General features: G+C 40.0%; 1 protein-coding gene across 2 annotated transcripts in view; it reads left to right on the plus strand.

Annotated features, from left to right (window-relative positions):
- The window catches only part of PLSCR4 (phospholipid scramblase 4), a 107,794-nt gene that overhangs the window by 19,251 nt on the left and 74,190 nt on the right, over positions 1–14,353 (plus strand). Inside the window, exons 4-5 of one of the 2 annotated variants that reach the window (XM_079922337.1) lie at positions 4,604–4,675; positions 7,073–7,129. The exons of the other annotated variant lie outside the window; for it this stretch is intronic. The gene's annotated coding sequence lies outside the window, so the exon portion shown is untranslated. The remainder of the gene's footprint in view (positions 1–4,603; positions 4,676–7,072; positions 7,130–14,353) is intronic. 2 annotated transcript variants of the gene reach the window in all.

Here is a 14,353-nt window from a genome sequence, read left to right on the forward strand (position 1 = left end):
GACACGGAGGAAACTTAGATGTATAATAACTAAGTGAAGGAAGTCAGTCTTGAGAGGCTTCTTACTATATGATTTCAACTATGTGATATTCTGGCAAATATCAAAAAAGGCAAAACTGTGGAAATAATAAAAAGATCAGTGGTTGCTAGGCAGGGGTTGGAAGGGATGGAGAAATGAACAGGCAGAGCATAGGATTTTTAGGGCAGTGAAACTACTCTGTATGACATTATGACGGTGAATGCATGTCATTATAAATTTGTCCACACCCATAGAATGTAAAACACCATGACTGAATCCTAATGTAAACTATGGACTTTGTATGATGATGATATGTCAATGTAGGTTCATCAGTTTTTACAAATGTACTACTCTGATAGGGGATGTTGATGATGGCAAAGCTATGCATGTGTGGGAACAGTGGGTAAATGGTAAATCTCTACCTTCTGCTTAATATTGCTGTGAACCTAAAGCCACTCTATAAAGTAGTCTATTAAAAACAAACAAAATTCTTATAGAGGCCTTGTAAATGACATTAATGAGTGAGGAATAATTACCGGGGATTGTTGCAAACTGGAGACCCCATCTAAAGGGGGAAGCTGATTGTTACCATCAGCAGATTGAGTCATCAGAGCGTGTGAAAGTAATATGGACAGAATATCAGTCAGGGTAGTCTAGGTTATGCTGTGGTGACAACTCCTAAGTCTTAGTGGCTTATAAGAAAAAAGGTTTGTTCCTTGCTTACCCCATATGTCTAGTGCAAGTTATCAGAACACCTCTGCTCATCAGAGTTTCTCAAGGACATATGCTGGTAAGACTCCATATTGATTCAATCTTTCATAATTGCCAGGGTGTGAGGAGGTGTACAGTGCAACTCACAGACTGGATCTTAAAGTTTCTGCCCAGAAGTGAAGTACCTCACCTGAAGTCACAATTCATTGGTTAGCACAAGTCATGTAGATACAACCAACTTAAATGAGTAAAAAAAAAATGCAATCTTATATACCTGGAAGGAAAGAAAAGAGTTTGTAAATAACGTTAATGACTACCCCACAGATGTTCTGGTTTTTTGTTTTTGTTTTCTTTTTCTTCAGAAGAGCTTATATGAAATCACTTCATATATAAATGTGGGCAAATAGTTACATTTTAAAAACACATCATTAGGTTGATGATGCTTGTTGGCTTCTAGTTTTTCACTTTTATCAACTAACATCTTAGTAGAAGCTAGGATAAATTTGGCAGCTGAGTAAAGGCAGTGAAAGGCCCTAGGGATAAGGAAAATGAGAAAAATAGAGGGAAGCTTCTCGACTGGACACAGGCAGTGGTATCAAAGCTATACTTTCTCTCACTTCGAAGTTTGCCTGACCTGAATGCTTAAAATTAAAAAGACTAACAAGACCAAGTGTTGGTGAGAGTAGAGAGCAACTGGAACTCTCATAAATTGGTTTGCCATTTTGGAAAGCCATTTGGAAGTATCTAATAAAACTAGACATATACTTTATTATTCAGCTATTTAACTTTTAGGTATATACTCAAGAAAAGTAAGTGCAAATGTTTACCAAAGGTCATGTACAATAATGTTTCTAGCAGCTATTTTCATAGCACCAAATTCAAAGATCCCAAAATATCCATCAATAGGAGAATAAAGTGTATTGTATTCACACAATGGAGTACCACAGTAATAAAAGGGAGAAACTGCGACGTACAACACAACATGGCAGATGGAAAAATCTCAGAAGGTGTCTGTATTAGGGTTCTCCAGAGAACCAAGAGAATGTATATATGGAATTGGCTCATTGGGTTTTGGAGACTAAGTCCCACAATCTGCAGTTGGGAAGCTGGAGACACAGGTGAGCTAATGGTATAATTCTAGTACAAGTCCAAGGCAGGAGAAAACTGATGTCCCAGCTCAGACAGAGAGAGAGTAAATTCTCCCTTACTCCACTTTCTCTATTCAGGCATCCAGCTGATCAGAAGAGAATCAACCATGTTGGGGAGGGCAATCTGCTTTGCTCAGTCTACTGACTCAAATATTAATGTCATCCAGAAACACCCTCACAGACTCACCCAGAATGTCTAACTCTATATTTGGGCACCCCATGGCCCTGTCAAATTGACACAGAAAACTAACCATCACAAGTCCACTCCTTGTCAACTTGGCATCCATACATATCTCCTTAAACCATACTTAATCTTTGAACACAGATAATAACAAGTTGATAATTCCACCTGACATGATAGGGCTATACTTCCTACGGTTGAAAACACACTGGGACTTCCCTGGTGGCACAGTGATTAAGAATCCACCTGCCAATGCAGGGGACACGGGTTCAAGCTCTGGTCTGGGAAGATCCCACATGCCGCGGTGCAACTAAGCCCGTGCGCCACAACTACTGAGCCTGCGCTCTAGAGCCCGTGCTCTGCAACAGGAGAAGCCACTGCAGTGAGAAGCCTGTGCACCACAGCAAAGAGTAGCCCCCGCTCACCACAACTGGAGAAAGCCCGCACACAACAATGAAGACCCAATGCAGCCAAAATTTAATTAATTAATTAATTTAAAAAAGAGAAAAAAGAAAACACACTAACCTCTTCCCTAGAAGAGAAAGTCCTTGGGTGATGTTTACTCTTCTCCTGATATCCAGTAACTTAAATACCATGATATAAAATTAATATGTAAATACCATGATAATAAGTCAATATATCTTATGTTACATGATAAGGGAATAGGAGAGGAAAACAAAGATATTTGCTCTACATACAACATATAACAGAGTAAGGAATACTCAGTTGTAATTCTCAATTCTGTAACAGGTCACATAGTCATAGCTGGCATTTATAATTGCCTTCTCCCACTATTTATTACCTTTGCCTTCAGACAGCACTTCAGCTGGTTGTGGTTTTCTACCTAGTGGAATTATCCAAACCTTCATTCCTAAATGTCATGGGACATTAGTAGTCCTGTCTGGATTGGGTTATTGTAGTTTTCCATTGACATTAACACAGGGCATAGTAATACCAAGAGATGCCCTAAAGGATCTCCTGTATTCCAGAATATTCGTCCTTACCTCCATTGTTGACTAGCCGTCCAATATCCCCTTAGTAATCAGGATCAATCACCTCATCCAGTATAGTTACACCCTTCTTTGCCTGTTGACTCAAAGGCATGAAGAGTCCAAAGTGCCAGGGTGACAGTCTTCACTTTCAGAGTAAAGGAATCACTGTTTTGCCTCCCAGTGTGAGAATTCCTCACTCTGGTACTAAGTCTTCTAGGCCAGCAGAGCATAAGGTCACAGGAACAGGAAACATAAGTTTTGCTAATGGGTTTGCTAATTTCCACCCCTAGATTCCTGGATTCATGAATACTGACTATCGAAGAAACAGCATTGTACTTTGGTTGCTGATTCAGAGCATATGTAGCCTCCTGGAGAACCTTGCCCCAGCCTTGCAAGGCATTGCCACTTACTTGGTGCTGTAGCCAAATCTTCAAAAAGCTGTTTCACCATTATATCAATCCAACTTCTTCAAGGTGGTGAGGAACATGGTAACACCAGTGAATTCCATGAGCATAGGCCCATTGCCACACTTCTTTTGCTGTAATGTGTGTTCCTCAGTCAGAAGCAATGCTGTGTGAAATATCATGGTGAATAAGGCATTCTATAAGTCCACAGATGGTAGCTTTGGCAGAAGCCTTGCATGCAGGGAAGGCAAATTCATATCAGAGTAAGCGTCTATTCCAATAAGAACAAAACGCTGCCCTTCCATGATGTAAGAGTCCAATGCAGTCAACCTACCACCAGATAGCTGGCTGATTACCTCATGGAGTGATACTGTACCGGGGACTCAGTGTTAGTCTCTGCTGCTGGCAAGTTGGCTACTCAGCCATGGCCATAGCCCAGTCATCCTTGGGGAGGGGAAGTTCTTGTTGCTGAGCCCATGTTGACCTGATCCCTGCCACCATGGCCACTTTTTCCATGAATCCAATGGGCAATGATGTGTGGCTGGGAAAGGAGTTGGCTAGTAGAGCAGAACGTCTCATCCTAGTTGCATGATTATTAAAATCCTCCTCTGCTAAGGTCACCCTTTGATGAGCATTCACATGGGACACAAATAATGTCATGTTTTTTTGTCCATTCAAAGAAGTCTACCCACATACCTCTTTCTCAAATTTCCTTGTCACCAATTTTCCAACCGTGTTCATTCCAAGTCTCTAACCATCTAGCCAAATGGTCATCCAGCCATTGACCATAGCCCATGAATCAGTATCACGCATCTGGCTTTTTATCCTTGCAAGCAAAGTGAACAACCATGTGTCCTGCCCAAAGCTCTGCTAACTGGAAGGATTTTCTTGACCACTGTCCTTCAGGGCTGTCCCAGAAAGGGGCTGTAGTGTTGCAGCTGTCCACGTCCAAGTGGCGCCTGCATATCATGGGGAACCATCTGTAAATCAAGCCTGAGTCTTCTCCTCTGTGAGCTGATGGTAGGTGCATTCTGAGAGAGAGAGAGAGAGAGAGAGAGAGAGAGGGCGATGTGGCAGGAATGGGGACCATGGACATTTGGGCCATTTTTTTCAAAACAACTAGTTACTCATTCTTATACTGTCTGACAGGTAATTCGTATGATTACTACTCATTTAAGGGAGGAGGATTTCTTGGGTGTTCTTTACGTCACCAACCTCCAGGTAAAGCTCTGCTAAAAAATAAGCAAACAAATCTCTTCTTGCTTCTGATTTGTGTGTGTGTGTGTATGCCATTACTTTTAATGAGGTCTAATCATTTTTATGATAAAGTATAATTGTGAAGTATTTTAAGCTATGTGATAGCAAAGTTTTAATAAGTATTAATTGTACAGTAATAGTAAATAATTTAAAGAAGGGGAAGGCCAATCAAAACAAAAGTGAGCTTGTATTTTGTAAATAAGTTTTTCTAAGTTGTGCATAAAGTAAAAAGCAGGACAACTTTTACCAGATTCCTTTGTTCTTCCCTCTGTTGTAAAATCATATCTAGGTACTGACTCTCCAGTTTTATCATATGTGGTATTTTTATGACACACTCTTTAAGAATGTGGGAAGGAAATAGGTTTTGAAGGGTAAAAAACTGGGATCAACAGAAACACAAAATTGAACCAGTAATTATTTTATTACATTTTCTTTTCTTACTGAAAATATGGATGTGTGTTATTTAAGCAATCACTTCCTTAAGAGAAAGAATTGACTTATCACTCTTTGTTAATTTATATAGTGTTCCAGGATATAAAATAATGTAGAGCTTCTCATCTGGTCAAATTGTGGAACAAAACTTGGAATTCTGCCAAATGATGAGGCCGATAGTATTCCAGGCTTCTGACACCATGAGACCACAGTGTCACTGGCTTTCAAAAACACATCCGTGCAGCCCATTTAACTAATGGTTGTCATTTTTGTTTCCTCCTTAGTTTTTGGCAGTGTCCTATTTTATTGTACAGGTCATAGACCTCCACATCTGGAACTGATCTAGTTTTTTTTTTTTTAACTGAAATAGTGCTAAGTTCATATCCATGCCTCAAAGTTTCATGGGAGTTGGTATTTTGAGGATTATTAGCCAAACCACTCTTCCAATAGCATTTTGATTTCATCCATCCTTAGGGAATTATGAGCAAGTGCTAGATAATTAAATTCAGTCATATTATCAGACATAAAAAATATATAAAATTATGTCATTTTTGCTTCAGAAATCCAAATATGACCAGGATTTGATTTCCTGGCTCTGTCCTTTTTGGACAAAATCCTCGATGAAGCCTCTGTTAGCCTTGATAAGTAAAGGTAATAATTCCCTCTTTTTAGGATTTTTGTTATGATTAAATAAGCATGTTTTACCATTATTATTTTATTTATATTATTAATACACCCTTGATTCTCACCTATAAACATTTTTATGGCTTTCAGATGATGCATAAGTACTCAAAGTGAGAGATAAATTTCTCAGAAAAATAATGAGAAAGTAAAGTTTTACTAATTCTAAATATTGGATATATCTAATCTAGCATTTTCCACACTGAGGAATTAGATGCTCTCCTACAATACTGGTGTATATTTGTAACGTATTTTTGATTTTTGATACTCAATTCAAATAACAACTATAATTATTTACATGTGTATTTATGTAAATAAGCCATACATTCTCCAGATTAGTTTTCCAACAATATTTTCCAAATTTTAGTTTTTGTGAAGACTTGTTGAAGACTTGTTCTAAGTTGAGAATCCATAATTCAGTTTAACTTTTACCTCTCAAAATATGTGATGACTTTCCTTCAGAGTACAGCAAGGAGAATTCGAGAGCATTTATACAATCACAGGATTTATAACTAGAAGAAACTTTAGTATTCTTTAATAGGTAAAATATTGTTTTACAGAGAGTATTATTTTATAGATAAGAAAACTGAGGCTCCAGTATTAGTTAATTAATGTTCACTGACACTGTGGACAGATGTGAGGTATTACTTTTATACCCACAGTCTTTCACAGGATTTCCAATTCTCTTCCCTTTGTTCAAGGGGACGTAAAAGTGTCCAGGACAATTGTGTTGTCCGTAGGTCCATGGATGAAGTGAGCGGAGGGGGTCATGCACAAGGGCAGCTCCTCCATAGCATCCCTAACACTACACTTCTAGGTCTCATGTGTTCACAATTTCTCTCTCTTTTTTATTTTTAATATCATTTTCACTCCTGTTTCGAATTAGTATGGTCTTCCTTTTTATTTTATTGAACCTTGTACAAAATAGAATATTCTGATTCACATTACATGTAGTGTGTCTCTCTTTTTCATACATATAATTGAGGGTGATGCTTCTCAATACTGTGCTCTCACACAAGGTTCCAGAAAGTAATCCAATCCAACAGTGGACTGGATTACAATGCTCTGAAACCATTTTATGGGCCACAGTGTAATTCTTCATTATCTTATCTTACCATTAACTTAGATAATTATATAATTTTACTGAATAAGTGCTTTTTTAATGAAATATAGTTGATTTACAAAGTTGTGTTAGTTTCAGATGTACAACAAAGTGATTCAGTTATATATATATATATTCTTTTTCAGATTATTTTCCAATATAGGTTATAACAAGATACTGGATATTGTTCCCTGTGTTACACAGTAAGTCCTTGTTGCTTAGCTATTTTATGTAGAGTTGTTAATCCCATACTCCTAATTTATTCCTCCTCACCTTCCCTTCCTCTTAGGTAAAAATAAGTTTGTTTTCCAGGTCCATGAGTCTGTTTCTGTTTTGTAAATATATTCCCTTATATTATTCCTTAGACTTCTCATATAAGTGATATCATAAAATATTTGTCTCTCTCTGTCTGACTTACTTCACTCAGTATGAAATTTCCAGGTCCATCCATGTTGCTGCAGGTGGCCATATTTCATTCTTTTTTATGGCTGAGTACTGTTCCATTGGCCATCTGTATGTCTTTTTTGGAGAAATGTCAATTTAGGTCTTCTGCCTGTTTTTTGATTGAGTGTTTTGTTGTTGTTTTACTGAGTTGTATGAGCTGTCTGTATATTTTGGATATTAACCCCTTGTCAGTCGCATCATATGCAAATAGTTTCTCCCATTCTGTAGGTTGTCTTTTCGTTTTGTTGATGGTTTCCTTTGCAGTGCAAAAGATTTTAAGTTTGATTAGGTCCCATTTGTTTATTTTTGCTTTTATTTATTTTGCATTGGGAGACTGATCTAAGAAAGTATTGCTACCATTTATGTCAGAGAATGTTTTGACTTTCTGTCTGATGTTCTGATTGGGTGATTTCCATTATTCTGTCTTTCACATCCCTTATTTGTTCTTCTGCATTATTTAGAATGCTGCTCATTGCTTTTAGCTTGGTTTTTATTTTGGCAATTGAGTTGTCTAATTTTGATTGGTTCCTCTTTATAGTTTCTACTTCCTTGTTACAGTGATCTGCATTTCTATTGATAATCTTTCTTAATTCCTTTACCTTTTTTTTTTTTTTTTTTTGCGGTATGCGGGCCTCTCACTGTTGTGGCCTCTCCCGTTGCGGAACACAGGCTCCGGACGCGCAGGCTCAGCAGCCACGGCTCACGGGCCCAGCCGCTCCGCGCCATGTGGGATCTTCGCGGACCGGGACACGAATCCGTGTCCCCTGCATCGGCAGGTGGACTCTCAACCACTGCGCCACCAGGGAAGCCCCCTTTAGCATTTTTATTACCTCCTTTTTTGAATGGGGTCTAGTAGACTGGAGAGATCTGTTTCATTGTTTGTTCTTTCAGGGGATTTCTCTTGTTCTTTTAATTGGGAGTAGTTCCTCTGCTTTTTCATTTTACTCAAGTTTCTCTGTCTCTGTGTATTTAGGAGAAACAGTTATATACTGTGGTCATGAAGGGCTGTTTTTATGTGGGAGAGTCACTGTGTAGACTGTGTGAGTCTACTATTTTTGGTGCCAGGGCTGTTTCTGGTATGGATGCCTGCCATAACTTTCCTCAGAGTGTGCTGGCTATTATTCCCCCATAGGGGGTGTGTTTGGTTTTGTAGGGACCAGAGCCTGCACTGGAAGTTGGGTGGGGCCTCCTCTTTGATCTGTGGCTGTCACAACCCTGTCAGGGGCAGGTCTGCTCCCCAGTTGTTGGAGTAGAAGCCCTGAGATTTGGGTTCAGTAAAACTCTGTTGCCCTTAGTGTGTGCTCTGTGCCTAAAGAGGTGAGTGCTGAAGCAAGTGAGGCCTGTGTGGTCACAGTGAACCTATGTGCCACCTATGCTGGTGTCCTTGGTTTTTCTCAGAAGTAGCCCAAGGTCACATCCCTTTCTCCATTGTGTTCATCCCAGACCTAGTGTTAGGCTGGCGCAGGGGGCCGGAGTGCTGTGGCTGCAGGAATCAAAGTGGTTGTACTGCTGCCTAGAACCTGACCTGCCTCTGTGGTAGGCATCTCTTAGGGCCCATCCACCCCAGATCCAGCTCCAAGATGCAGTGTGATATAGGTGGGAATGGAATGCTCCTGCTGGGAAAGGAACCACTCCATACTCCTCCCCAGGGGCTGTCCTCCAAGGACATGCAATTCTGTGATGCCATCCACCACCTGATGTGCAGGCTAACAAACACTGCTGCTGCTGGGCCTGCCCCCTGGACACACCCCTGCTCTGGGAGAGTTAATAATCACTCTGCCCCTGCCCTCAAGTCACAAAGCTTGCAGCCTCTGGAGCCACACCCCACCATGGCATGCTGACAATGAGGCTCCCATGGCATACCCACACCCTGCCCTGCACATGCTAATATTGGAACTCCTATGGCATACCCGCCCCCCACCCTGCATGCACTAGGCAGCCCGGACCACACACCAGGCCCTATAGGCTGTCTGTGTGCAGCTAGACTTAGTCCTCTCCCAGGGTCCATCCACTGAAGCCCTAGTTTCAGTGTCTAGGCACTGCACGTACTAGCAGCCCCACCTGGCGCACATTTCGGGCTGGGAAGGGCAGGGACATGAAAGCCATCAGCTCCTGTCTCTCTCTGCCCTGATTGCTAGGCAGGCAGATACCATGCCCCTTCAACTCTCTATCTGTCATAGTGAACCTCCCAGCCAACAAAGGGGGTTCCCAGGGCAAGGGAAACTTTTCTCTTTCACAGCTCCCTCCCAGGAGCACCAGTCCCATCCCAATGCCTTTTTTTTTTTCCATCTTGCCCAGTTACATGGGGATCTTTCTTGCAGCTTTGATTGTATAAGAGGTCTTCTGCCAGTTTTCAGTTGATGTTTTGTGAGAATTGTTCCACATGTACAAACATGATGTGTTAGTAAAGGGAAGTGAGCTCCACATCCTTCTATTCCACCATCTTGATCTCTGCCTTTAACAGCTTTTTCCTACTGCATAATTTCTTATACATTGAAATTACATCCATTTATGACAGCACTTATCACAGCTTGAATGTAGGCAGGGCCTATGACTTGCTTCTAAAATAATAGAATATGAAAATGAGATGGGATATCTCTTCCTTGATTAGGTTAATTATATGACAAAAGTCATAAGATGTCACTCTTAGCTGACTAGAGACTTTTCTCTATTGCTGGCTTGAGGAAGCAAGCTGCCAGTTTGTTTGTGAACCCAGGGAAAGGTCCAGGTGGCAAGGAACTGCAGATGGCCTTCAGCTGACAGCCAGCAATAAAATAGACATTTCAGTCACACAGCAGCAAAGAAGTGAGTTATGTCAACAAACTGAAAGAGCTTGGGATCGGATTCAGCCACTCAAGGCTCCAGATGATAATTCAGCCTAGATAACATCTTAATTGATACCTCGTGAGACCCTGAGCAGAGGATCCAGCTAAACTGTGCCTAGACTCCTTACAGAAATTGTGAGATAGTAAATGTATGTTGTTTTAAGCTGCTAAGTTTGTGGTAATTAATTACAGAGCAACAGAAAAGTAATACAGTCAACAAAGTCAAATTGCAATCATTTGAGCTTGCTTTACCATTTTCTATAGTGCTGTCTCATAAACAGTTGCAATTTGATTTGTGATTTTTTTTAATGAATAAAAATATTTTATTTTTCTGGATTTGAGGTGTTTGTGGTATTTATCAATTTAAAAAATTTTAGATTTGTTAAATGTGTATTTCTTTTATAAGTCTTAAGCAGCACTCACTTTCATACCTAATTTTGTACTGTTTTTCTTAAGGAAGGCTTGCAAAATCCTACCTGCTTTGGCCCTTCAAAATCTGGATTCACCCTGAGCTCTGATCATACTCTCTAGTCCTTGGACAATCTTGCACACCAACTACAAGCTCCTTGAGCTGGCACAGATAGGCTAATTCCTCTCCCTGGCTGATAGTCCTGCCTACATCACTAGGCAAAACTGACTGAACCAACAAAGGGACAGATTGGAAAGGCTTACTGACTTTAAATAGCCAGAGGAAGTGCCCTTCTCCCTGCCAGCGCTGAGACTCAGCTCACTTTCCCAGAGACACCACATAGTAGGGGACACTAGCTAGGGGGATCCCACCACAAGTACCTGGCCCTTGAGGTTCTCTTCTCCCCCACAGGGCACAAGACTCTTCTCCGCAGCCCAGAAACACCATTCTGCTGGCAGCACTGGCAGACGGCATCATGCCAAGATTAATACACAATCTAGGAAATGTTCTTTGTCCCATGCACCTTAGAGGTGTGAGATCACTCAGCCTGGGGAAGCTCCTTCATCTCCCTCAAATTGCATTAGCTGAGACCAGTGGCAGCCTCAGGTTACAAGCTAAGAGAAGCAGCAGACAGCAAAATAGCACTGCATTGACTTTGAAAATTAGATTGTCATTGGAACCACAGCTCACAGAATTAGGCCAAAGATAAACAGAGGACTGATGCTAAAACAAAATATTAATAGGACCCAGGGCTTCCTTTAAAAATAGGCAAAATGCCCAGGATACAGTAAAAAAAAAAAAAAAAATTGACCCATTATACAGAGGATGGAAAATTAACATGAATGAGAGTAGAAAATTAGTTGACACCAACACCAAGATGAGTCAGGTATTGGATGATCTGACAAAGATTTTAAAGCAGCCATCATAAAAATGACTTTTACAAGCAATTACAAATTCTCTGAAACAGATGGAAAAATAGAAGCCCAGCATAGAAACAGAAGTTACTTAAAGGAACAAAATGGAAAGGATAGAGCTGAAAAATACAGTAACAAATTCTTTTAAACTCTCTAGATGACAGAGGATAGAATTAGTGAACTTGATATAATTGACCTAATCTGAACAAAAATAAAAAAATAGACTGAAAAAAAGAAAATGAACAGGGCTTCAAGGACCTGTGGGACAGTAACAAAGAATCCAACCTTTGTATCATCAGAAAAGACAGAGAGAGGGGGGCTGAAAGGGTATTAAAAAATAATGGCTGAAAACTCCCTAAATTTGATGAAAGATATAAATTCACAGATGCAAGTAGATGACAGGTATATCTACATGGAAAATCCCAAGAAATCTACATAACAAATTAAGAAAATTAGAACTAATGAGCAAGGTCACATGATACAGATCAAGACATAAATATCAACAGCATTTCTATATACTAACAATGAGCATATAGAAAATCAAAATTAGAAATGCAATATCATTTACTATCACTCCAAAGAAAACAAAGGACTTAGGTAGTCTTTAACAGGCCTTAGTTTTAGGTAGAATGATTTCTCCTACTTTATTCATAAACTTAACAAACATGTACAGGATCTATATGCTGAAAGTTACAAAATTCTGATGAAAGAAATCAAAGATGTAAATGAACAGAAAGATATACTGTTTTCATGTATTGGAAGATTCAACATAGTAAAGACAGTTATCTCCAAATTGGTTTATAGGTTTAATGTAATTTCTATTGAGTCAGAAAAAAAAACAGAGGAAAAACTTGTGTAGGCATAGACAAGCTTATTCTAAAATTTATATTACAAAAAATTAATAAACAGAAACCTTCAATTAACTAGAATTAGGAGACCAGAACAGGAAGTTCGCACGCCCTGCGACAAAAGCAGAGCCTAACAGGAGGAAGAAAGACTCCTTTTCTTCCCTGGCAAGGACTCAGCCAATGAAAAGCCATGGACAGTTGTGTTTACTATAGCCCTCCCAACTTTTTTTTCACTCTGGCCATGGATACAGACATAACTGCAATTCTCTGCTGATCAAATAAACTCACCTTTGCTAGAGAAATATCTGGCAATCTGTTTATTTCATGTTAACAATATATAAAGACACAGGCCCTAGAATAGCTAAAACAATCATGAAAAAGAACAAAGGTAGAAATCCTTCTACCCAATATTAAGGCCTAATGGAGAGCTGCAGTAGTGAGGACGGTGTGCTATTGGTGGAGGCATAATCAAATAGATTAGTGGAACAGAATACAGGGTCCAAAGTTAGATTCACACAGACTTGTTGAACTGATATTTTTACAAAAGTGGAAAAACAATTCATTGTACGAAGGATAGCTTTATCAACAAATAGCTGGAGCAATTGGAAATCCACAGGTAAAAACATAAACCTCAACCTAAATCTCACACCTTACACAAAAAATTAACTCAAAATGAATCAGATATTGAAATGTAAAACTTAAAACTATTAACATTTTATTTAAAAAATAGAAGGGCTTCCCTGGTGGCGCAGTGGTTGGGAGTCCGCCAGCCAATGCAGAGGACGCGGGTTTGTGCCGCGGTCCGGAAGGATCCCACGTGCCATGGAGCGGCTGGGCCCATGAGCCGTGGCCACTGAGCCTGCGCGTCTGGAGCCTGTGCTCCGCAATGGGAGGGGGCCACAGCAGTGAGAGGCCCGCGTACCACAAAAAAAAAATAATAAATAATAATAAATAAATAAATAATAGGAGAAAAGGGCTTCCCTGGTGGCGCAGTGGTTGAGAGTCCACCTGCCAATGCAGGGGACACGGGTTCATGACCCGGTCCAGGAAGATCCCACATGCCGCGGAGCAGCTGGGCCCGTGAGCCATGGCCGCTGAGCCTGCGCGTCCGGAGCCTGTGCTCTGCAACGGGAGAGGCCACAGCAGTGAGAGGCCCGCATACCGCAAAAAAAATAAATAAAAAATAATTTGTGATTAACTCTCAACATACAAGGTATTGTAAGAAACTTTCTCCGTTTGATAAAGGGTATATGGGAAAGCTACTTAATGCTAAAATATTGAGTGCTTTTCCACTAAGATCTGAAAAAAAGTCAGGATGTTCAATCCTACAATTTTTTTTTCTTTAATAGATCTTCATTGGAGTATAATTGCTTCAGAATATTGTTAGTTTCTGTTGTACAACAAAGTGAATCAGCCATATGCATACATATATCCCCATATCCCTTCCCTCTTGAGCCTCCCTCCCACCCTCCCTGTCCACCTCTCAAGGTGGTCACAAATCACTGAGCTGATCTCCCTGTGCTATGCTGCTGCTTCCCAATAGCTAACTAATTTGCATTCAGTAGTGTATATATGTTGATGCTACTCTCACTTCACCCCAGCTTCCCCCTCCCCTCTGTGTCCTCAAGTTCATTCTCTATGTCTTCATCTTTATTCCTGCCCTGTCACTAGGTTCATCATTACAATTTTTCTTTTTAGATTTCATATACATGTGTTAACATATGGTATTTGTTTTTCTCTTTCTGATTCACTTAACTCTATATGACAGGTTCTAGGTCCATCCACCTCAATACAAATAACATAATTTAGTTACTTTTTACGGCTTAGTAATATTCCATTGTATATATGTGCCACATCTTCTTTATCAATTCATCAGTCCATGTCCTGGCTATTGTAAATACTGCTGCAATGAACATTGTGGTACATGTCTCTTTTTGAATTATGGTTTTCTCAGAGTATATGCCCAGTAGTGGGATTGCTGGGTCAT

The sequence above is a fragment of the Stenella coeruleoalba genome (assembly GCF_951394435.1).
Source record: "Stenella coeruleoalba genome assembly, chromosome: 5".
Taxonomy (NCBI): domain Eukaryota; kingdom Metazoa; phylum Chordata; class Mammalia; order Artiodactyla; family Delphinidae; genus Stenella; species Stenella coeruleoalba.